The 23,878-nt window shown below is 36.2% G+C and overlaps 1 protein-coding gene across 1 annotated transcript in view; it reads left to right on the top strand.

The window, feature by feature from the left end:
• The window catches only part of ARHGAP15 (Rho GTPase activating protein 15), a 665,200-nt gene that overhangs the window by 344,084 nt on the left and 297,238 nt on the right, over positions 1 to 23,878 (top strand). The window lies entirely within an intron of this gene.

Below are 23,878 nucleotides of genomic sequence, written 5' to 3'. Positions count from 1 at the left end.
TAGTATTTGTTTTGTTCTCTGAGGTATAAAAGACCTGGATAAACTTTATTCCTGTTGTTTCAAGATTAGTTAACGAAAATGCATATTAATTCAGCAGGGACTGGCTCAAACCTCAGTCAAGATGATCATACATACGCCTCTCGGGAATAGCAAAGTACAAAATGTCAGTCTCCAAATCTCCTTGGACTTGCTCAAAAGAGCATTGAGGGATTTAAATTTCCAGAATATGTCTACAAATGTAGTTTCTTTGTTGTGGAGAACAGGAGTATACTGATTGTTTTTCCCTAGAAAATTGATTCTAATTTGTATTTGAAGAAAAATTAAGCTATCTACAAAGTGGTTCTTCAAAAATACAGAGAAAAACAGCCACAGGATAGGCAAATTCAATGCTAAAAACTAAGAACACTACATTTTTAAATTATTTAATTTCAAACCTCAGATCCTCAAATAAAGTTTAACAGTAGAACATCCTTTTTTTCTAAAAACAAGTAGACCTCTTAAAATCAGAAGTTAACGTATTTAGGTAAAGTTCAATGATACTTTTACATGTATAAACTCAAACGTTACAGTTTGCTGGTAAACTTGGGGGTGGGGGGATGCCTATGTCTCAAAAACAAAAACAAATAAAACACTATCTGTTTTCTATGTTAAGAGGTGCCCTGTTCTCTTCTTAAACTGAAAATGACCATAAACTTTGGCACTTAAGTGCTTATCCGGAAATGACTAAGTGGATTCGGGGATAATAAATCACTCATATGGATCCAGCCACCCACAGTCTTGTTCCACTTCTCTTCTTTACAAGTGTAGTAATAGACATTTCCACAGTCCTCAGGGTGCCAAACTTTGCACCATTAGGAAAATCTGCAAGTAGCTTGATTTATCTTCCTCACTCAGTTAGCTAAGACCCAACTAAGTAAAAACCAGCAGGAATGAACTTGACTTGTTAAACTTTTATAATAGGGAGATGCAACAATTACAACTTTCCTCCTTTGCCACTTCAATTTGCATTGGATGGGAAGCCCCCTGTGAAAAATATTCAGATGAGATCTCAAATTATAGGTGCATGGCTGGATGATGCTGACTCTGAGTTTTCATTATACACAGAGGATTGTCTGCTGTTTGCAATTAATCCAGACGCAATCCTCTTGGTACTTTGGGAAGAATGTGGAAGAAATAGCTATTTTATAAGTTGTAAACTCCTAAATTACACTAAATTAGAGACACTATTAATCGGACATTTAGATATAGATAGGATCTGCTTATTGTTTAGGCTCATCTTCCCCTGGTGGAGAAATCAATTAAATATTTAGGATGTGGAATACCTTCCAGGTTGGATAATGCATTTCATTTAAATTATGGTCCTCCAATCTGAAACATTAAAGGAGATCTTAACGGATGGAAGCACATTACTATCTCTTGGATTGGGCGCATTAACACTTTAAAAATGAATGTGCTTCCCAGGATTTCCTATTTGTTCCACCAGCTGCCTATCGATGTGCCAGATAAACAGTTTAAGGATAAGTATGTAAAAGATGCATGTGTAACATTCTGTGTGCTGAGGTGCACCCTTGCAGGGAAAGTCTCCCAATGTGGCCCCTTTGGGGGATTTTTATCAATAGCCAAGCAATCTAAAATAAGAGGGCTCATTTGATCATGGGAAAGTGGGAGGGAAAAACCAGTAAAGAGAAACAATTAGTCCTATCACAGAGATTCTGTGTTTCTAATCCTGTATCATTTCTTCATAAAATTTGTCTTAATGAATAACTAATAATTATCACAAGAAAATATTGGGACAATATGGTAGATTTAGAAATAAGCTTTCCTGCCGAAACTGGTTTGGCTCAGTGGATAGAGCGTCGGCCTGTGGACTGAAGGGTCCCAGGTTCGATTCCAGTCAAGGGCATGTACATTGGTTGCGGGCACAACCCCGGTAGCGGGTGTGCAGGAGGCAGCTGGTCGATGTTTCTCTCTCATCGATGTTTCTAGCTCTCTATCCCTCTCCCTTCCTCTCTGTAAAAAATCAATAAAATATATTTTTTAAAAAATAGAAATAAGCTTTCCCATTATAAAAGTGTTTGGCAGGAAGATAATCATTTGATTTTCACTCAAGGACTATCACTATGCCAACTTTATGAACAGAATTATAAGAACAAAGCTCTCATGTCCTGCCCGCCCCCCCCCACGCTCCATGCTACAGAAGTATGAGATAGCATAGCAAATATATTGGACTGCTTACCAGGCTGTAGGCTTTGTTCTAAGCAGTGTACATGTTCTCTCTCATTGATTCCTCTCAATGCTCTGAGGTGCAGTGTACTGTACCATTATTCCCATTTTACCTATTGGGAAATTGAGGCGCTGAAAGGTTAATCAGTGTGCTCAACATTACACAACTAAGAAATGGCAAAGTTAGAATTCAAAACTAAACATTTGTACTCCACAGCTGGAACCTAACCATTGTTCTGTGAGTCTTCTGGGTTCTGGAGTGAGGCCAAATGTTTCTGCTACTTACTAGCTCTATAAACTCTGAGCCAGTTACTTAACCTCACTTAGCTTCTGTTTTATAATCTTGAAAATGTCAATAATAATAGTACCTACCTCACTGAGTTGTTCGGAAGCATAAATCAGATTACATATATGGCGTTTATAGCAGCATTTGGCACAATGTAAGCACTCAATAAATGTTAATAATAACATTAGTACACATATCCTATTTTCTCCCATAGTACTTTGAAGAGTCTTCTGAATTTGGTTAAGAAAAGGTTACCATGGAGATAAATGATTGAAATCTCTGGAGATTAACAAATTTTCAAATTTTCTTTTGGAGTTTATTGAGGGAAATAGTATATTGAATGAATTTCAGAAGATTGAATGACTTACGAACTTCCTGAATTGAGTCAGACACTCATCCTCATTAGTTTCCATTTAGAAAAGTCTTGATTCACAGTTGACATAAATATATTATATTAGCTTACTTAGAGAAAACAAATTTATCCATTCATAAAAGAGATGCTGAAGATAGGGGTCAATTTCTTTGTTTCTAGAGGCAGACTTCTTATGCCAAATCTGATAGAACACATGCTTCAGTGCATTTGCCTTGCTTCAGAAGACAGCAGAAAATTCATTCAGCTCACTGGTATAATTATATAAATTGGATGGTCATATTACGGAAGTTAAGCACTGGCAATAGAATACAAAATTACGAAGTTCAATGAAGTTTCAGGAATTTAACTGAAAAAAAATTACTGATCAGCATTTTGGGGGGGGGGGAAGTAAACAGAAAAGGAACAAATTGATCCTTTCAAAGTTGGGCGGAAAGAATGTTCCAGAAGCCTTCCTTTCTAATCACTGTCATTGAGAGGGCCTGAGGCCTCTTATTTGTTAGTAATTGATACCTAGACTTCAGGCTCAAATACAAAAGACAACTGTTATTTAAAGGGTTTGTCAAGAAAGTTAGGAATTAGAGTTCTTTTTTTTTTTTTTTACCCAGGCTTTCACTACTGGGCAATCTCACTGTACCTCAGGGGTGAATCGTATGCAGATACTTTTACCCTTCCAATGTATTAGAAATTAGATATCCTACCCTCTTTCCCCATCCCGTTTCAGTTACCCATGGTCAACTATGGTTCAAAAATATTAAATGATTAAGTTCAGAAACAAACAATTTACAGGTTTTAAATTGTATGCTGTTTTGAATAGTGTGATGTCATCTTGTTTTAACCACCTCTCCCCTCCGAGGATGTGAATCATCCCTCTTCCAAAATATCACTCTGTGTGCACTGCTCATGCGTTAGTCACTTAGTAGCTGTCTTGCTTATCAGAATGACTGTCTTGGTGTTTGTGCTTGTGTTCAAGTAATCCTTACTTTACTTAATAATGACCCCAAAGCCATTCACATAACTTTCATTACAGTATATTATTATAATTGTTTTATTTTATTATCAGTTATTGTTATTAATCTCTTGTGCTTAATTAATAAATTAGACTTTATCATAGGTATGCATGTATAGGAAAAAACATGGTATATATATATATATATATATATATATATATATATATATATATATATATATGGTTTGATACTGTCTTGTTTCAGGCATCCATTTGGGGTCTTTTGAATGTATCCCCTATGGATAAGGGGGGACCACTGTATTTAAAACCATCAGAAATGTGTTTCATTTGGCTGGGAAAACAGCATGATCAGCAACCACTCTATGTTTGTTTGTTTGATTATTTGGAGGTCCTAACAGTGGAGTTAGGCTCCTCATCTACTCTTAAGCTCTGCTTTTCTTCCACTGAACCCACAGAAAGGAAAGAACTTAACTGGAACTACAATAAAGGAATGGGACCCAGGCCCAATCAGAGAGACTAGCCAATGAACTCTGAAAACCAATGAGGAACCAGGTTACATAGAGCAATACTCCTTCCTTTCTTACCTTCATAATATAGATGGATTAAAAATTCCTTTGTATTATAATATGTTGATAATATAAATGGATTACTCAAATTAAAACGATCTATATCAGAGAACTGAGGGAAAACAAAATAATCTCTAAAAAACTAGAATCTGTATTTGGTGTCTAAGCAAAGATAATGTAAACTCTAAGAAACCAGAGTAGTAGGAGCAAGCACTCAGTTCATACATCCCTGCCACAGACATTTATGAGAAGTTGTTTTCTTCATGCACTGTTTAAAGCACTAAAATTGAATAGGATCCAAATATTTTCAATTCTACATTGACAAAGAGTGTTTATGATCATGTTTTAATAGATATTTCCTATTCTCTCTCACAATAATTTAATTTAATGAAATACTGTTAAGATATACCTACTTGATTTTTTTAAAACTTTTTTTTTAATTGATTTTTTACAGAGAGAAAGGGAGAGAGATAGAGAGTTAGAAACATCAATGAGAGAGAAACATAGATCAGCTGCCTCCTGCACGCCCCCTACTGGGGATGTGCCTGCAACCAACGCACGTGCCCTTGACCGGAATCGAACCTGGGACCTTTCAGTCCGCAGGCTGATGCTCTATCCACTGAGCCAAACCGGTTTCGGCTACCTACTTGATTTTTATGAACAAAATAAATATAATGACAAACTGGTTATATATGCTTTTGGCAAAGTACCTTGCTCAGATTTATATTTATATCTAACATTGAATTTATTAGAAATTTTGCATTCACATTAAGGATAAATTTCCATCTGTGGTTCAGGTAATACCATGGACCATGGTCTACTATGAGCTTATAAGGGAAATTTAATAAATCAAAATGCTGCAAGCTTGAGTCCTGATGCCTTTTTTTCCAGTATTCTAGAGGCTGGAATTATAGCCTAACTTGCCCTAGAAATAAGACTGTCACTTTTCAATAATAGAAACAATTAAATGACCTAGAGCCCAACTCTTTGGAAGCAAGCACTACCTTTAATTCCAGATTTGGGCAACTCACCTAGTTGTCTAGCTACAGTTTAGTGATGAAAAGCATTGATGCTAGAGCCAGATGGCCTGGGCAGAGTCTTGGCCCTTCCAATACCATCTGCAGGGCCCAAGCAACTCTTTCTCATAGATTTGCATTAAGCACTAAGTCACCGCCCCCCAAAATGCTTCAAACTCTGCCTGGAATAGAGTAAGTGCTCTAGAAATGCTAGTTATTCATATTAGAGACTTCTATTTGACCAATAAACCTAACAGTCTATATTACCTGCATAAATTTAAAAACAAAATGGTAAAAATATAAACCACAGAGTGGCAAATTAATTGGAGAATGTAGAAAATTTAGAATAATTACAAATGAAATAGTAATTTAAAAGTTTCCATTGTCTTTAAATTAAATATATTAGGTAATGGTATGAAGTAAAAACATATAAAGTGATATGGCTAAATTACTTCCAAAATGTTAAATTATTTTCTTCCCACAGGGGAAAGAATTTTGATCAATATTTCCATATTAATAAAAAATATATAAACATCAGATGTGCCATGTGCTGTACTAAGCACATGGTGTATATTTTCTCATTTCTCATCTTTAAAATACCCTATATTATAAGAATACTTTTATATTCATTTACAGAGTAGGAAACATAAGTATTTTAGTTTTGTAGCCCAGACTTAAGCAGTCTAACTCATAGCACATGTTTCATCTTTTAAGCTTTGACCAACTTTGTTTTTATTTTTTCTTGCCTTTAAGTTTTACTTGTTAATATGTATAAATAATTATATTGTGAAATGATTTTTGTGCATGTGTTTTGAAAGATGAAGAGATCTTTATCCAGATATAAATGCATGTGTGTGTGTGTGTGTGTGTGTGTGTGTGTGTGTGTGTGTGTATCATATAAAAATAAATTGTAAGGGCCATATTGACAGATGGAAAAAGCACAAATGTCAAGAAGAGTTGATTTAGAAAATAATATATAAATAACAAAAATTAAACTCTAGCATTTATTGATTTAACAGATGGTGAGTTAAAAAGTAAAAACAAAATCTTAGAATGTAATTTGATTTTTTAAATTAGTGAGATTATTTTATGAACTTGTTCAGAAGTTTGTTGTTTTCTAATTATATTTTTAAAAACTCTAACCTTTACGTTTCCAAATAAATAGCTTCATTCATTTAACAGTTCCAGTTTAGAAATCTGCATATGTACACATATTTAGTATCATAATACAAAATATAATTCCAGATAAATATCCATATGCTTATAGTGGAGGTAAAAACATATTTTACATATTTGTATTATTGGTTAATAATATATTTTAAGCTTTGTATCCTAAGTACAGATACTACACATTACTTTTAAATATCCCACATGGTATTTATTATCAATCATATATTAAAGTCACAAAAATTTTATAAATGCAGCAATTATAAAGGAATGTGATCTGGTAAGAAATAAAATATAATAAAAATTGGTATTGATAACAAGATATTAAAGAAAATGACCCAAGTCACTTGTTAATTAAAATAACATCTCCTTCAATTGCTTTTGTCCTAATTAAAATAAACTTAGTAGTCCAATAAATAAACTTAATAGTATGCAACGAAAGAAATATTCAGAGGCAAATTATTTTAGTATTAAAAAGAAAGTAAAGCAATTCTAAAAGTAGAAATAATAAAAGTAAGAAAAACCAATTAATTAGAAAATAAAAAATTATTTGAACTAAAAGGCAGTTCTTTGGAAATTAAATAATCTTATTAAGAATTATTAATAAAATTACTGAAAATATAATTTAAAAGATCATAAAGCATAATTAAATTTTAAAATATAAAGCAGATACAAAAGTTAAATTTCAAGATATTAATAGTATATAAAATTTTATTCTGGTATATGGGAAACCGATGTAATAGGTTATTTTTGGAAATATAACAAAGTAACTGAAGAATTTCAAATTTCCAAATATATTCTTTCTAAAACCTGCCTCAGAAAATAACAATAAATAAACAGAAACAAACAACTAAATCTGTCTCAAAAATGTTCCAGGCCTAATGATTTACTACTGATCAGCGATGTCAGTTTTCTAAAGAACAGGTAAACTTCATGTTATTTCAAAGCGCACAACTAATCAATGAGAAAAATCTTAAGATATGTTTTGTATAACCAAGATTAAAGCAACAGAGAGCATGCCACCACCACTGCAGCCACAGCTGCCATGGAGAGCAGGGTGGTCAGCACAGAAATGGAGAATAAATATGACCGAGCTTCAATCCTGATTTTCCAAGAAGTTTTTCTCAGAAGTCAGCTCTGAAGTTCGGCACACAGATTCCTTGAACACTATGAGCACTGTGTTCAGAAAGCAGTAAAGGGAAGGGTCTTCCTATTGATGACTGGTGGTCAAAGGCCATGTGAAAGAAGAGCCTGAACGTTCTTTGTGCTTTTAACAATGAAAATGGACTCGAATCCTGAAGTTAAGAACTCTAGATTTTGTCATTTAAGATTATCAACATCCATTTGACAAATAGTTTAAGGGACAGAAAAAATATTTTTCTCTTTCCTATTGTTTTTCTCTCTTTTGTGGATAAACCATCACTTACTGCTTTGAAGTCAAGACTCGATTGCTTGGGCATCTCACAGTAACACAGAACAATTTTGGGGAAAAGATGGTTGCAATGTTTGGTCTGTGATCTGATTGATATAATATATGTAAATATTTTTAAATTAGGATAGTCAAAGCCATCTGACTTCTTAAGCTTGGCTGTTAGTTACACCATACTATACTAGTATATTGAAGGGCTCGTTAAATAACTGTGTTAAATATGTGAAGGAATACATGATATAAAAGAAAAGTATACCAAACTAGCAATACCAACAGTGGTTAACTCTAAGTAATAAGATATCATTGGTTTCTTTTATTATTTTATTCTGTTATTTTTGTATCTTCTAAATTTTTCACAATAAATAGATGCTTATTTCCAAAATAAAAGTATAAAAATATGGCATTATTGCAAAAAAATAAATATTATTTATAGTGACTATACCCCACAAAGTGCCTGGTATGCCATGTTAATGAATATTTGACTCTGTTCTAATTTGAAACTCTTTTGACTCTGTTCAAATTTGAAATGCTTAGGTCTGCTCACAACACTTTTCTCCCCCAAACTCTTCAGTTGTCTCAATAGCTGACTAATCAATGAGAAAAATCTTAAAATATGTTTTGTATAACCAAGATTAAAGCAACAGAGAGCATGCCACCACCATACTACCAGATTTACAAATTTCACTTTATCCTCTGCATACATGAAGGCATGCATCAAACATATATGAAGAAATAAAAATCCAGAAACTAAAAACATAATTTATCTTCGAAGGGCTGGAATGTAAAGGTTTAGAAGATAAAATACTTGAATAATGCTAAATTATAATCTTTATTTAACAGTAACCAGACCTCACATATGAAGCACAAGTTGTGGTTTGTAACTTGATATGGTAATTGCATTAGGGTTATTTTTCTCTGAGTTAGATTTAATCCAAGAAGTGAGACAGTTTTTTAGGAAGATTTTACCTAAATTTTGATCTCGTTTAACTAACATATGTGTGATTCCTCCTCTCTTTGACAAAAATAAAATGGGAGGATGAGGAGAAAGCTGAAATTTGCCATTAGAGGAACCTTAGGAAAGGCCTCCATTGATTCTGTGTTGGGTCATGATTCAGAGAAAGGGCCCCACTGGGCTGGGGCAGGAGAGTTCCCTGTCAGCGGGGAACAAACACACAGAACAAGGAGAAAACTCCAGACATCAGCCCTGAGATTGAGGCCTTTTCTGCCAGAACAATGTTCCTTAAATCTGAAGTTCCTTAGCCTGTCTCAGCTCCAAAATGCTTAGTGAGTCTAGAAGACTGAGGGCCACCTGAATAAATTTGAACATTCTCTTCAGATTTGGCGTGTACTATAAGATGACTCTCACTTTTGGCACATTTGTGAGGCAGTGAAGTTATGATGTGGGATATTTATTTTCCTGAACTAGAGGTAACCCAAGGGAGCATGGATATGTATCATTTCTTCGTTCATGCTAAATATTATGAGAACAATATAAGGGCTAACTGATTTTAGTTTTGCTGCCATTACAGAAAATTGTTTTTTCCCCCATCACTAAAAGGAAGCTACTAAAGTAATGGAATTTATCTATAAATGTAAGAACTTCAATAAATTTATCCGAAAAAAAATTTAACTGACAAAAACCTAACAATTTTCTAGTGTCCATTTTTTTCAGCATGACCTACATATAGTACCTCTGTCTGTAAATAAAAATTTAATATTTGTAAAACTGAAGACACTAGTCAATTCTGCTTCTGAATTGGACTGTCTTCTTCAGCATGGTTCATTAAACCAATACACATTAACACTGGATCCAACAGGAGAGGAAGTTCACCATTAAAAATGAACTGTGCTCAGGTGCACGTGAAATGTAAAGATGGTGTGGTAACATGTATAATATAAACTAGGATTGACTCATCTCCATTCTGCCAGGGATATTTGTTGTTTGCTTGTTGTTGTTTTCATTATTCTTTTGTTTTGTGGTATAAGTTTGCCATTACAAAAATGGCACCTTAAAGTTTTTAACTCTAGAAAAAAAACCCTAAAAGGTTGTAAAGAAAAATGGTTCCTGGTCATAAAATGTCCTGCAAGGGCCTGATAGGAAAACCCAAGGCCTCGCTGAATGTTAGATACACTTCATATTCCCAGTCACATATACAAAAAGAGTCCCATCCATCCATCCATCCATCCATCCATCCATCCATCCATTCATCCATCCATCCATCCATCCATCCATCCATCCATCCATCCATCCATCCATCCATTCATCCATCCATCCATCCATCCATCCATCCATTCATCCATCCATCCATCCATCCATCCATCCATCCATCCATCCATTCATCCATCCATCCATCCATCCATCCATCCATCCATCCATCCATTCATCCATTCATCCATCCATCCATCCATCCATCCATCCATCCATCCATTCATCCATCCATCCATCCATCCATCCATCCATCCATTCATCCATCCATCCATCCATCCATCCATCCATCCATCCATCCATCCAATGTTAGACACTGTTCTGTGCACTGGAGATATGATTATGAACAAATGAAATTAACTTACATTCTGTAAAAATGTCCCACATGTAAGACAATGCTGCTAGTAGGAAGGGTAAACAGAGAGATGGACAGATGAACAGACAGACAAAGAGATAAATAGATGATAGATAGATAGATAGATAGATAGATAGATAGATAGATGATAGATAGATAGATAGATAGATAGATAGATAGATAGATAGATAGATAGATAGATAGTGAAGGGGTGGACTTACATAATGGGGTGGGCTGGCTAATCAAGTCTGAAGTCCATTAAGGGCAGTTGGAGAAGATCAGCACAGACTGGAACTCCCCAGGCAGGGGCTAATTGGAATCTCTGACCTCAGGGAAGGCATAAACACTCTTTAAAAGAGCTCACCTGATTAGAACAGGCCTCTCCTGATCTAATCTCTCCTGAACTGAAAGTCAAATAGAGACTTTAATTTCCTCTGCAAAATCCCTTCACAGCAGCACCCAGATTGTTATGTGACTGAGTAGCAAGTCTGACATATTTAAAAGCCAACACAGGCACATTGACTTGCCCAGTGTCACACAGTTGTCAAGTGGCTGAGCAAAACTAGAATTAGCTTCCCTACTCCCAGTTCATTCTGTGATGGTAGACCTGGAAGACACTTAGACACTTCAATGTCCTGTTCATGAAGGCATCTCCCTTCAACAGTAAAATTTGTCTTTCAACCACATTTCATCCTCCTTCCAAAAACCTGAATTAAGTAAGTTATAATGTTGGAATATCTATAAATGTAATTATAATATATCAAGACCACTCATTTAGATAAATGTAATTATAATATATCAAGACCACTCATTTAGCCTTGATTTTTGGTGAGGGTGATGATAGTCAAAGCCAGCATAGCTAGAACTTCTAGATTCTTAAATTATAGACTCTTTTCTTTAATAAATAAGTTAAACAACCTCTTTTTAATTTATTACATTGATGTTAGAAGAATAAAGATCAATGATAATTTATTTAATTATATTTATCTTAATGGTGATTTGGTAAGTTAGACATAATTTGATAGAAGTTAAGAATATACTGAAATTATATAATTGTATAGAAAATGGAGTTCTAAATAACAGAACAAATTGCACTAGTGATTGAAGACATACAACAAAATAACCTAAAATGAATTTTTATTAATATGCCAAGAAAAAGTAAAATTAAATATGTAACTCTCTATATATTCATGTAATTCTAGAAACTATGCCACATCTTGCCAAACAAGTTATATCTATTTCTAAATGTAAATAACAGAAATTTCTATGACAGTTTCTATTTAAGACAATTTCTGATATAGTGAAAATGATATGATTAAGGCTAGTTTTGCTTCTTGCTACTGGTCAAAACATCTCAAGAAGTTTATGTTGTAGGACCGTGGCTTTTCTAGAGAAACACATTTTACTTTTAAAACATTTCAGTTTTAAAAACCTTTGTTTTAAAAATAGTTCCTTAGATTAATGAATGTGTTTTACCTTTAAAATGTTACCCCATCATCCCCTCAACCCATTAGGACCCATCCCCCTAACCCCATTGCTATTTTCTTTCCCTCTTCCTTATTTCTCCCCTCACTAACCTCCTTCGTTTTTTTGTTCTGTTGCTTTCCATTAACATTGTTTAATACAATTTAATGAGCACTAACCAAAAAATTCAAGATGAACAAAGGTGAAGGGCATGGAAGCAGGAGAGAGGGAAGGAGGAGAGGGGAACAGCAGGCCTTGCTGTTAGCCTTAAGCTAATTTCTGCAGCTGGCTCTCATTTCCAGGGCTTAACAAAATTCTAAGTTTTACTAAGGTGACCAGAGAAATCAGAGAAAAGCAAGGGTAAAAAAGTGACTACAGTCCATGAATCACGGTTATAGGTATAATCTTTACTTTTAATATTATTAATATGGGCTACTACAAGTGTACAAAATCTAGGCACTGAGGTCTTTATTGAGTTGATATCTGTATTTTTAGGGTCTGACTAACAGTTTTTTAAAATCCTTATTTACCCATTATTTAGCAGAAAACTAATGCTTTATATTTTTTTTTCCAGTTTAAAAATCTAAATGCTGATCTATTACATATTAAAAAAGAGTAAAATGTTTGGAAATATAATTACATTTTAGATACTATTCATGTAAGTAAAAGTATAAATACGTTTTTCTTTTCACACTATTTTTTGACACTTCAGCACATAAAAATTAAAAGCCACCTCTTGTTATATTAGCAACAGTGACATTCTTAATTAGAGTCACTACCTCAATCTGTGCTTAGGTATGACACTTCACATCATCTCTATTTCTACCACAGAGAGAACAGAAAAATCCGTCACTTGCCTTGGATACTCTCCTTAGGTGTCTGTTTAACAGACACCCCACATTTGCCAATCAACAAACGGGCTCTTTGAGTAGCTATGACTTAATATGATATCTGAATTCTCTATTTCTCTTCATTCCACAATGGTTTTTGTAGTTGTTGTTGCTTTGTCTGTATTTGCCTTTGTTACACCGTCAGGGTGAAGGTGGGGGCAGGAACAGAGGCCTTGATGGGGGATGATAAAGTTATTCCAGAATCAAACTTTTGTTTTGATTGGCTATTGTACTTTCAGTCTGTGGTGGTTCCCCACTTCCATATAGGAGGACAAGTTATTTGGGCCAAACAATACAGTGCAGTTTGGAAACACTTGGCTTCTACGGGCACAATCTGATTCTTTCCATATCTACTTTTTTAAAATGGTAAAAATCAAGCCAACCTTTTTTTTTTTTTTCTTTTTTCCCAAAACAATGCAGTTTCTCAACTCATGGAAAAGACAGCTTGGGTTGAATTTCTTTTTTCAACTTAAGCGTATGATAAAAAAGAATGTGTGTTATAGATCCAGCATATATATTTGTTCAAGCACTCATACATTGTGTTTTGAGTATTAATGGAAAAAAATATTTTACGCAATGGGCTTTGTCTTCTGGCTTAGTTCTTCAAGTTCCTGACTCCTACTTCTATACTCATAAATCAAGCATTTTCAGGCACAAAGCAGGTAATTGAGGAGAGCCATTTGCTGAGTAATTCCATCCTCTCTTTTGTGCGTACATTTGCAAATGTAAGTGATTTGCATCTGTGCAGACACCCTTTGGGGGCTTGTCTATCCTCAGGTCGTTTTTAGACATCCAAGAAGTTTCTTTGTAAAACTCTCTTTCTGTGATGCCAGATGGTTGATGCCACTCTGCAACACCACATTTTGAGCAAGGAGGACCAGTTTAGCAGGTAGATGAAACAACACCCATTACAATTATTGTCACATCTCCCAATTCAGTAATGGCAAAATGTACTTCTCATCACATGTTCATTCCAAACACAAAAATGAGTAAAATTGACGTGGTTTTCCTTTTACACCAAGAATTGAGCACAGCTGCTCCCTTACAAACGTTAAAAGGAAAAGGAAAAGATAATAACATCTTTAATTTCTCATGTTTCTCAGCATCTCTTAGAAAAATAGCTTCGTGATACATGGCTCAGTGGCCTGAAAATACCTTCTCTTTTTTCACACTTTAAGCCCTGTTTCCTTCATATCAAAATATATAAAAGTCTAAGTGACCATTATGATGGAATGGCTGGAACAACCGGTCGACCAGTAGCTATGATGCACACTGACCACCAGGGGGCAGACGCTCAACGCAGGAGCTGCCCCCTAGTGGTCAGTGCACTCCCACAGGGGGAGCACCGCTCAGCTAGAAACCGAGCTCATGGCTGGTGAGGGCAGCTGCAGCGGCAGTAGCCTCTCCTGACTCTGTATCAGCACTACCGAGCAGTGGCAGCAGGCATACTGGGCCAGAATGAGCGCCAGTGGCATGGCGCCTGGTCCCAGTTTGGGCTCCTCCCTGGCTGCCTGCCAATGGAATTGGCCTAAACCAGCAGTCGGACATTCCCCTAGGGGTTCCGGATTGCGAGAGGTATGTCTGACTGCCAGTTTAGGCCCGAACCCCACGAAGATCCAACCTAAACCATCTGTCGGACATCCCTCAGTGGTCCTGGATTGCAATAGGGCATCGGCCGGGTTGAGTGACCACCCCCCCTTTTCCCGTGCATGAATTTTGTGCACTGGGCCTCTAGTTATACTATAAGAGCAGGAAGATTTCTAGCAAACATAGAGACTTGGAGATCTGAGGAAAAGAATGTGAAAACTTGATCTAATGCCTAGTCATGCTGTTCAATTATTCCATGATTCTTTTGCAGTATTTTGTTTAATCACTACTCTATACCATCCATTAACCTTGTCTGAGAAAAATGCTAGTAGCTATATGCATGACATTAAGTAAAGAGGAACATTGTAAATGCTTGTTAGACTTTCCATATTTTTTCTCTCATAAAATTAAAATGCATTGACCAGATAAGTGATAGTAGTTGGCTTTGGATTACATAATCTTCGGAGAATTATCTATTCAAAAAGTTTTATGTTAACATAACAAAATAGACATTTCTTACTAGATTAAAAAAAAACTTAAAATAAATCCTGGTGTCCAAAATTATTGTTTTCCTCCATCAGAAGACATGGTTAGAAATTCCCTGAAGCCATGTTCAGAACACAACATGGACATAACACATAATTCAAGCTATTTGCTTTTTCCACTTGGGCTCACAGATCTTATAGACACAGCTCTTTTAAAAGAAGAACAAGATTTTCATGGAAAATATGAATTATACAGTCATTTTATTGAGTCTTTATTGCTAATGTACATAGGGTTCAGAACCATAATGACGATATTGAGCACTTAAGTCATTAGGCTGTCATATTACAGCAAAATTATTTGTACTATATAATCATTGTTTCCTTTTTTATATTACACAGATCTAAGTTCAGTTCATCTATCTTTGCCATTACAGTACTACTTTGTTGTTGTAAATACCTATTTTTCTTTTTTTTGATGATTTGAGTATGTTCATGGTAGTTCAAGTTCATGTTTATTGGACCATTGCTTCCTTAAGGCTGGGAAACATGATGGAGAGAAGTTTGCAATCAATCTGCCTCATGGTGTCTTGTTTGATTATGTATTGTTTCACTGTGTCAATTGCTATATAGTTTATATTTTAAGTACTTGTATACACACTAAAACTTCAAGGTGAAAGGGGGCAAGTTTCTTTTCTTTTTTTTTTTTCCTAGCAACCATTTCCATCATAGTCATCATATTTAAAACATGCCCTTGTCCTTAAAATTAAAGTGGAATTCAGTTTGTATTCAACTTTTTTCTTTAGGGACTTTAAAGATGAACACATTTACATAATCTCTGATGATTATTTGCAATAAGGACAAAATAATTTGGGAAGAAAAGTAAAGCTGGACCTGAAAATTTCAGCTGAAATCATTTGTGAGCATCAGGTGAACATGACTTTGGTTTTGAGAACTGGGTCCAGGGTTTCATAAGCCTTTCAGAAATGAATATTGATTTTTTTTATTCAACTAATCAAACTGTTTTCTCAGAATCACTTTGTTTGTATTCAATGTCTTAATGGATTGCTTGTTATATTGTTAAATCCTAGGGATTATAGCACAGTATTGCTCACCTGGCCAATAGAATTATATTAATTCTTGTATGTGTGTGTGTGTGTGATGTAAAAGTTGGGAGATGTACACACTTCCGAGCTTGAATAATTTTTGGCTGAGATTATGTGAATTAATTCTTATACTAGGAAATGGCATATAAACAAAATCAGTAGTGTATTCAAATCATTGTATAGTCAAGTCAGCTAAATATATGGCAATTAAAAGCAAAGCCAAACTTTGAATTGAACAAAACCAGTTTATTCTGTAGTCAAGTCTACACTAATCTGAGTGTGTGTCTCTAACTTGTCTCCCCAGAACAAAACTATGATTTGGAGAATGCATCGTAGACTAGACAGTGCTTAATCCTCTATTAAAATAGATAATTTGAAACGTATCCTTTGTGAGAAGTTAAAGTTTTTATTTTGCCATGAGTTTCCAAAAATAAAATACTGTTTAATTGGGGGAAGGAGCAGATAAGAACTGCCAGTTTGAAACTATTATAACTGCCCTAACCTTAGAGGGCACAGATTATAAAGTTGAAACACCCAGCACCCCTGAGAACCTATAGTTAAGCCATTCACTTTTCCCAGGTATCTTTCAGGGATTGGGTATAAATGCAGTTATGGAGAAATGACTAGCATGTCTGAAATTTCACAGGCAACATCTGAAATATCTGCTCTGAAATCGGCATGCTAAAATTCAGAAGCCTAACTAGTGCAGATAAAAGAATAGAGTGTAACTTATCTAATCAGCTCTGCCAACTTGAGATAGAATTCACTAACATCTTCTTGATTTTTTTCTAATGCATTGTGCCGACATGTATTCTCCTACTCAGATACTAACCTAAAATCAGGTGGAGAAAGAACTGGAAATACAAATCCATTCAGAAATAGTCTCTGTCTTTAGTGGCTCTGATTCCTGTCACGAGCACATGGCTTTGCAGTCCAAAGCTACTTCCTGTGACACATCCCTGCCCACTGTTGCAGTAAGGCCATGCCAACTACAGCAGCACCCCACGCCTGGGCTCCAGGGGGTGGTCTTTGTACTGACACACACTGTGTTCAGACAGGACCCCTAGAGTCTTGCTTTAGAACTACGCTGCCCAATATGGATGCCACTAGCCACGTGTGATGACTGAGCATTTGAAATGTGACTAGTCTGACTTGAGATTTGCTTGGCTATAGGTATGACGTACATACCAAATTTCAAAGCTTTAACCCAAGAAAAATAATATAAAATATCTAATTTATAATGTTTGTATTGATTGCATGCATAAATGACAATACTTTGGATAGGGGTTAATACAATATTAGTAAAATTAATGTCTGCTATCTCTTTTTAATGTGACTACTGGAATATTTATAAATACATATGTGGACAGTGCTGGGTAGGGGGATTGTTATCTCAGACACCTGCTAGACCAGACTCAGCCTCTAGCCTCTACAGAACTCTCTCTCTCTCTCTCTTTCTCTCACCTTATCTGATACAGAGAATGGAGTTTATCATCCTCATCACCTTATCATCTGGTCATCCGTATTATCATTAGCTATGAAAGTCTCCAAGTTTTCCAATTTTCTTCCTTCATCTTCCCTTCACTTTTCTCCAATTAAACAGCACTTGGTATATTTTTAATATATCCTTAGATATATGAGCATTCTTAAAAGATATATAATGTTGATTTCATATAAATTCTATTTTTCTTATTTAAATAAGATAGAAAGATAACAGTGTAATTCTGTACTTATATCAGTAAGTAGGTAAATAAGGAAAGAATAACACAACTGTTTCTAGATGTTCAAGGTTTGAAGAAGAGGGCCTTGGAGCCAGGATCTATTTATCTTCTCAGATCTGTTGTGGGTATAAATGCTGACTGTCATTCAATGATAATAAGCAATTGTAATTTTCTATCTTCATGAAATATGAGGCGAAGGTTTACTTTCTTAGCACAATGGGTTTTATCCATAAATGTTAAAGATGTTGAAAAAAGGAATTAGAGGTTCTATTTTTCTTTAAAGATGACTTCAGAATATTATATTCATTCATTAAATATATACTGAACACTTATCATTTGCCCAATACTATTCTAGGTACTATGACTAGAGTCTCTTTAAATATAAATAAAATAGAATAGAATGAAATACAGGCAAAACCCCAGCTTTCATGGAGCTAATATTCTAGTTGGGGGAGGGGGGGAATTGCTAAAAAAAAAAGGAAGTAAAATACATATTAGCAAGATAAGAAAGTTTAAAAACTTTAAAAAATACAAGAAAGGGAGATAGAGAGCATCTGAGGGAAGAAGGCTTCCAATTTTAAGTAGAGAAAGAGAACTTTTAGAAATGACATTTGAGGAAAAAACTGAAGGAAAGCAGGAAAATCTAAAGAAAGAATGCTTAGGTCAGCTAGTGCAAAGGCCCTGAGGCAGCGTATGCTCAGGAGAGACAGCAAGAAGACCTGTGTGTCTAAAGTAGAATTAGTGACTAACAATAAGTATAACCAGTCATTTCCATCTGAAGGAATGGAAGCTTGCCAGCTAGAGACTCATTCTGAGGAGTTTTCTTTTACTCTACTGGTCAGAGCTAATTTTGCTTCAAAGTGGTGATATAACCCTATGACCTCCAGCAGCAAGATAAAAAGTCTTCTGCCTACTAACCTATTCCCTCACCCCACCACACTCAATTTAGCTCCCCAGATCGTTAGATTCTCCCCAGAACTAACATTCCATCCATGATTAATCAAGTGTTAAGTATCTTTAAAAATTTTTAATATGCAAAAAATAGTTTAATAAGTAAAATATATATTCAGCTATGATTATTAAAGTACACATAAGGCTGTATGTCATGGGAAGTACTTCTGAAACAATTCTGATAAGAATTATCATTATATAAAGTAATATTTCTGGCATATTTATCAAAGCATACCTTCTGCTATTTCTGTTTGGGTACACACACGATTTAAATTTTAAATTGATGTCTAACAAAAAATGTTTTTATATTTGTTATTTTAAAACCATTATTATTAGCAGGCATTGTAGTAGTCACCCACACCATGCATTCACATGGCTGGGTTATAGTGACAGTAAATGTACTACAATCAATGCTGCAATTTCTAAACATGCATAAAATTGGAGAATTTGGTATATAACTTGTTAAAAGTGTGAGAAAATGTACTGTCTCAACAAGCAATTTCTAGGTCTCTTTCTATGTGAGATGGACATAGCTCTTTACTGACAGCTATTTTGATATGTTTAACTTAATTTTTCTATACTTACTCCAAATTTCTTAAATTATCCATATCCATGTTCTGTTTAGACACATAAATATTGAAAATTTTAATTGGTAGGCCCCAAAGCTCTAGGACCATTCTATTTAACTCACTTTATAGAATCTGGTGAATGTGGTGAGACACTGGCCTGGTCGCCATCATCCTGTACACCAAAAGTTTGCAGATTCGATTCCCGGTCAGGACACATACCAGAGGCAACATTGATCTCTCTCTCTCTCTCTCTCTCTCTCTCTCTCTCTCTCTCTCAAATCAATAAACATATTCACGGGTGAGAATTTAAAAAATAATGGTGAAGATGATGGAGATGAGGAAGAAAGGGAGGAAAAAGGTCAAAATAGTAATTTATTTGTGTACATACAAAGGGATGTGATCTTTTACATACAAATGTTTAATCCTTAAAATATTGCAATCAAGGTATTTGTATTCCTATTATACAGATGAGCCAATTGGGTTTCAAGGAACACACCTTTTAAGCAGATCTGGGACTTACAATCCAGTTTCTTACCACAAAACCCTATGTGCTTTCCACCATGCATCTTGCTCAGACACTATTCAATTATCAATTTTTTACTGACCACCAACTACCTGACAGACTTGATAAGAGTGTAGGGAGCACTGTTAAATTTCAAACTACAAGGTGAACATCTGCCTCATGCCACCCTCATTCTTAACTTCAGCATGTGTTCCAACAGCAATTGATTTCATGTGGACTCAAAACTGGCCAAACCGTTAAGAGACTCAGAGCACGTGATTCTCAGTTGGTCACTCCCTCACACTGCAGCGGTTAAGTGCAGGTTTCCTTTGCAGGGGCCCACCCATGATTCCCTGCTCTGTCCTCCTCTGCCTTCCTTAGCCATTACATAAACTGGCACCTGACTGTGTTGTCAGGGGAGTTTTCAGACTAAAGTCCACAGGTGTTGTGTGTGTTTTTTTTTGTTTTGTTTTTCTCTCTCAGGCCATAGAGTGAAAATAGCTAAACTTAGTTTCTGGTGACTAATCTAAGGGAATAATTCCTGGTGGAAATTTCCTAACTGAAATGCTTGACAAAACAGGAGGAAGTTAGATCCTGCTAGCATATTTCTCTTTTCTTCTTTGTTGTGCTTTGACAGTTTGAAGGATTAAGGGATAACAATGAGAGGAGTTGTTATTATTACCCGAGTTTTACCATGTCTTTCTTATCATTCACAGCGTCCCTGTTGGAATGGATGCTGATGGCTACATCTGTTGTGGTATTTAAAGTAGATCTTTAAGTCAAAATGAGAATGTGTGCGCGTCGCCTCATTTTGAGCTTGCTTAATGTTTCCAACCATATTTTAGAAATAAATCCCAAATGCTTTTTTGCTAAGTGCATTTAACTTTCAATTTTAAGCCTATGTGTATTTTAAAGGTCATTTAATCCATGCATTTCCAGTTCCTCCGGTCTTAAATCATCACTGTGTTATTTTATGTAAGTGGTACTTAATGTCTCAAGAAGCTTTCGGAGACCTTCAAAACCCCGAGACATTTTTTTCCAAGACCAAAAGTTCTATTTTGTCAAGGGTAAACATGCTTGAAGAAAACCAAGGTCTCAGCCTGTTCAGTAATCCAAAAGTTTGAATTTCAGAGAGGTTGGAACTTGGCGAGATGCATGTTCCCATTCGTAGCTAGATCCTGTCTATTCTCTCCCAGTTTAGGCCAAAACACACGCAGAGGCTATCCAGCCCAGCCTCTCCTTGGTGACAGCTGTGCCTGCAGGCGTGGCCTGACTATTGGCAACAGGATCCTCTGCCCCCAGGGAAAGAGAAGGCTCTGAGCCCCAAATAATAATAATCTGTTACAGATTTTAGGTTACTAAAAGCTAAAGAAAGGGATACTAGCAAAACACTTAGCATTGCTGCATGTCAAAAGAAAGGCTACTGTAATTTCCCCCTTTGGGGCATGTATTTTTCATATTAGCATGCATACTTATGCATATAAATTTAAATACATTTCCACATTCAATTCAAAATTCTCTGATTCTAAATATGTAGAATGAAACAGCATTAATTGATGGCATGACTGCATTTAGAATCAAATCTAAGTTCCTGGTTACTGGAAGAATTGGGCCAGCAGTGCCTGCCTAAAGCAACAGAACTGACTTCTCTGGAACATTCTTCTGGATTTAGGAACAGTTTTTCTAATGAAATTAAATCTGGGATTAGAGAGATATAAGGATGTACTGAAAAAACCTGAGAAATGGAGGCTGAGAAATTTGTGGTGAATATTTACCCTACTTCTTACTATGTGGCCTTAGGCAAGTGACTTAAACAATGTGGGTATCTTTTCTCTCATCTCAGAAGTTAGGAGCATTTACTCTATGTTCCCTCAAGTTCACTCTAGATTTAATATTTCATGTTTCTGTGACTCTAACATGAACTGTGACCATGAATGGGGTTATCTGATGGTCAAAAACAAGAAAAATCTGGGCAATTTAATTGCAAATGAACTCATTTAGGAAAAGAAATAAGATATTTGAGCTAATAATTAGTTTGGGGCAGAAAATAAACCTCCCATCACCATTTTTTTAATGGAAGGAAGAGTCAATCGGAAGGTGATGCAGAAACTTTGGATTGGAACACACAGTGTTCCCCTGGACTGGAACCCGGATTCTTTGTCCACCGGAGTCGAAGAATGCATCCACGGACAGAAGGTGGTATAGCAAAGGTGGACATTTATTAAAGACAAGTACAGACTCCCACGTGAGGAGGGGGAAAGGGTCCCCCAGAACGGACTCTCATGTAGGGAGGGGAAAAGGGTCCCACTGAGTTCCTTTTCCCTATGGCTTATAAAGGCTGCAGATCTTGGTGCCTTGATATTCCCTCTGATTGGTCACTATTTCTTTGGACTGGTTACTATAGTAACTCCTGGGCTCAAAGGTTGAACCCCACATGGGACATGTGAGGTTTTCCTTCCCTCCTTCCTTATTGTTCTCCTATTCCATTTAGGCTTTCTTCTTCTCCTTGTGGATGAAGGGCTTCCTTCTCTTTATTTTGTAAATATATGGTAGACCTTTTGCTGTTCCCAGCTCTGTCATTCTATGGAAATGTACCTGTTGCAACTTTTCAGTTACCCTATTCTATGGACATATAACCGTCTGCTGCTCTGCGGCCCTGTGCTTCTTCCATGGTACTCTTAATTTCTAAAATTTCCTAAAACCTGTCTTTTTCACCCCTAAAAATTCTCGTTTCAAAGGTGTGACTGGAACGTAGAAAGCAGTTTCATTTCTCAGAGACATGGCGACCACCGTCTCAAGGACCCCAGACAAATTCAAATGGACAACAAATAAAACAGCTGATATGCTGACCACAAGTATCTGTGTAGTAAAAATCTTTCCAGGTCTTTCCATAGTGTTTTTCCCTTCTTTCGAAATGTATGTTATGAGTTATGGTTGTTGCGATGGAGCCAAGGATTCACCGGGCTCCAGTGAGATCTTTGTAGGGAGTATAAGCTCACGGCCAGCTGCAAAGTGTAGCTGTCTGTCAGCATTTGTGAGGACAGACCACTCCACTGTCCCTGGATCTTTAGCCTCAGACCTGCTCAGCACACCCTTTGCATTTTCAGTGCACTTCCTGTGGGAGGAGGGTCTCAGTGTTTTGCACTCACATTTTGGAGCAAATAGCTTGAAGCTCATGTCTGAATGAGGCCTCTAATACAGGATTCTGTCCCAGTAGAACTATTTCGTGAGAGACTGACTCGGGTCTGACATTTCCGGATCTCCAATGTCCTGAAAAAGTCCTGGGAGGCTGCTTCTCTGACAAGCAACTGTTCTCCAGGACACAGTGACCCCTGCAGAGAGTGCCAAGAGAACGGGCCCAAGGCCAGGAGCCTGCCTCAGAGCTGGGGAATGTGGGGTGAGAAGGCCATGGCCAGAGGCAAGCCAGAGGGGTGCTGAGTACAGCCATTCTCCGGGGCCAGGCAAGGAGCAGGAGGCAAGGCTCAAAGGAATCCTTATCTTGGGAGAAATCCTAGTCTCCACATCCAAGTAAAGGAGGAACTCTGTGCTTAGGAAGGGGTTTTGAAGAATGATTCATTTTGCTCATGTAGCCTTTGCCAGCCTTGAAAGCAATATTTTTCTTTAAATTTCCAGGCATGCTTAGAATGAGAAAGAGGCCGGCCCGCCATGCCAGAGTCACTAAAGTGTTTGTAAAGTTAGCCAAAGTCACCCCTGTTTTATTATCTAAGTGATTCGTGTCAGCTTTGCAGATCATTTTGTAAAAGGGCTGCAATTTTAGGAACACCCTGATGATTATCCTGAGAATTTAGGTATACCCTGCTTCCCCAGACATTTGCATACAATAAACTGTGAGCTTTTTAAAGGGTAAAAGCTAGAACTGAAGTTTCTTTGGGCCAAGAATGTTCCTAGCACTCCACAGGAAGCATGATATGATCAGCCAGTGCTTGTGGAAGGTATGTTTTTAGCTTTTGCTTAACAATAATATTTTTAGATAAAAGTAAAGAAATCTGCAATTCCT

Source organism: Cnephaeus nilssonii (assembly GCF_951640355.1).
Source record: "Cnephaeus nilssonii genome assembly, chromosome: 10".
NCBI classification, from domain to species: domain Eukaryota; kingdom Metazoa; phylum Chordata; class Mammalia; order Chiroptera; family Vespertilionidae; genus Cnephaeus; species Cnephaeus nilssonii.
The sequence above is the reverse complement of the archived record's forward strand: the minus strand, read 5'-3'. Positions and strand labels throughout refer to the sequence as shown.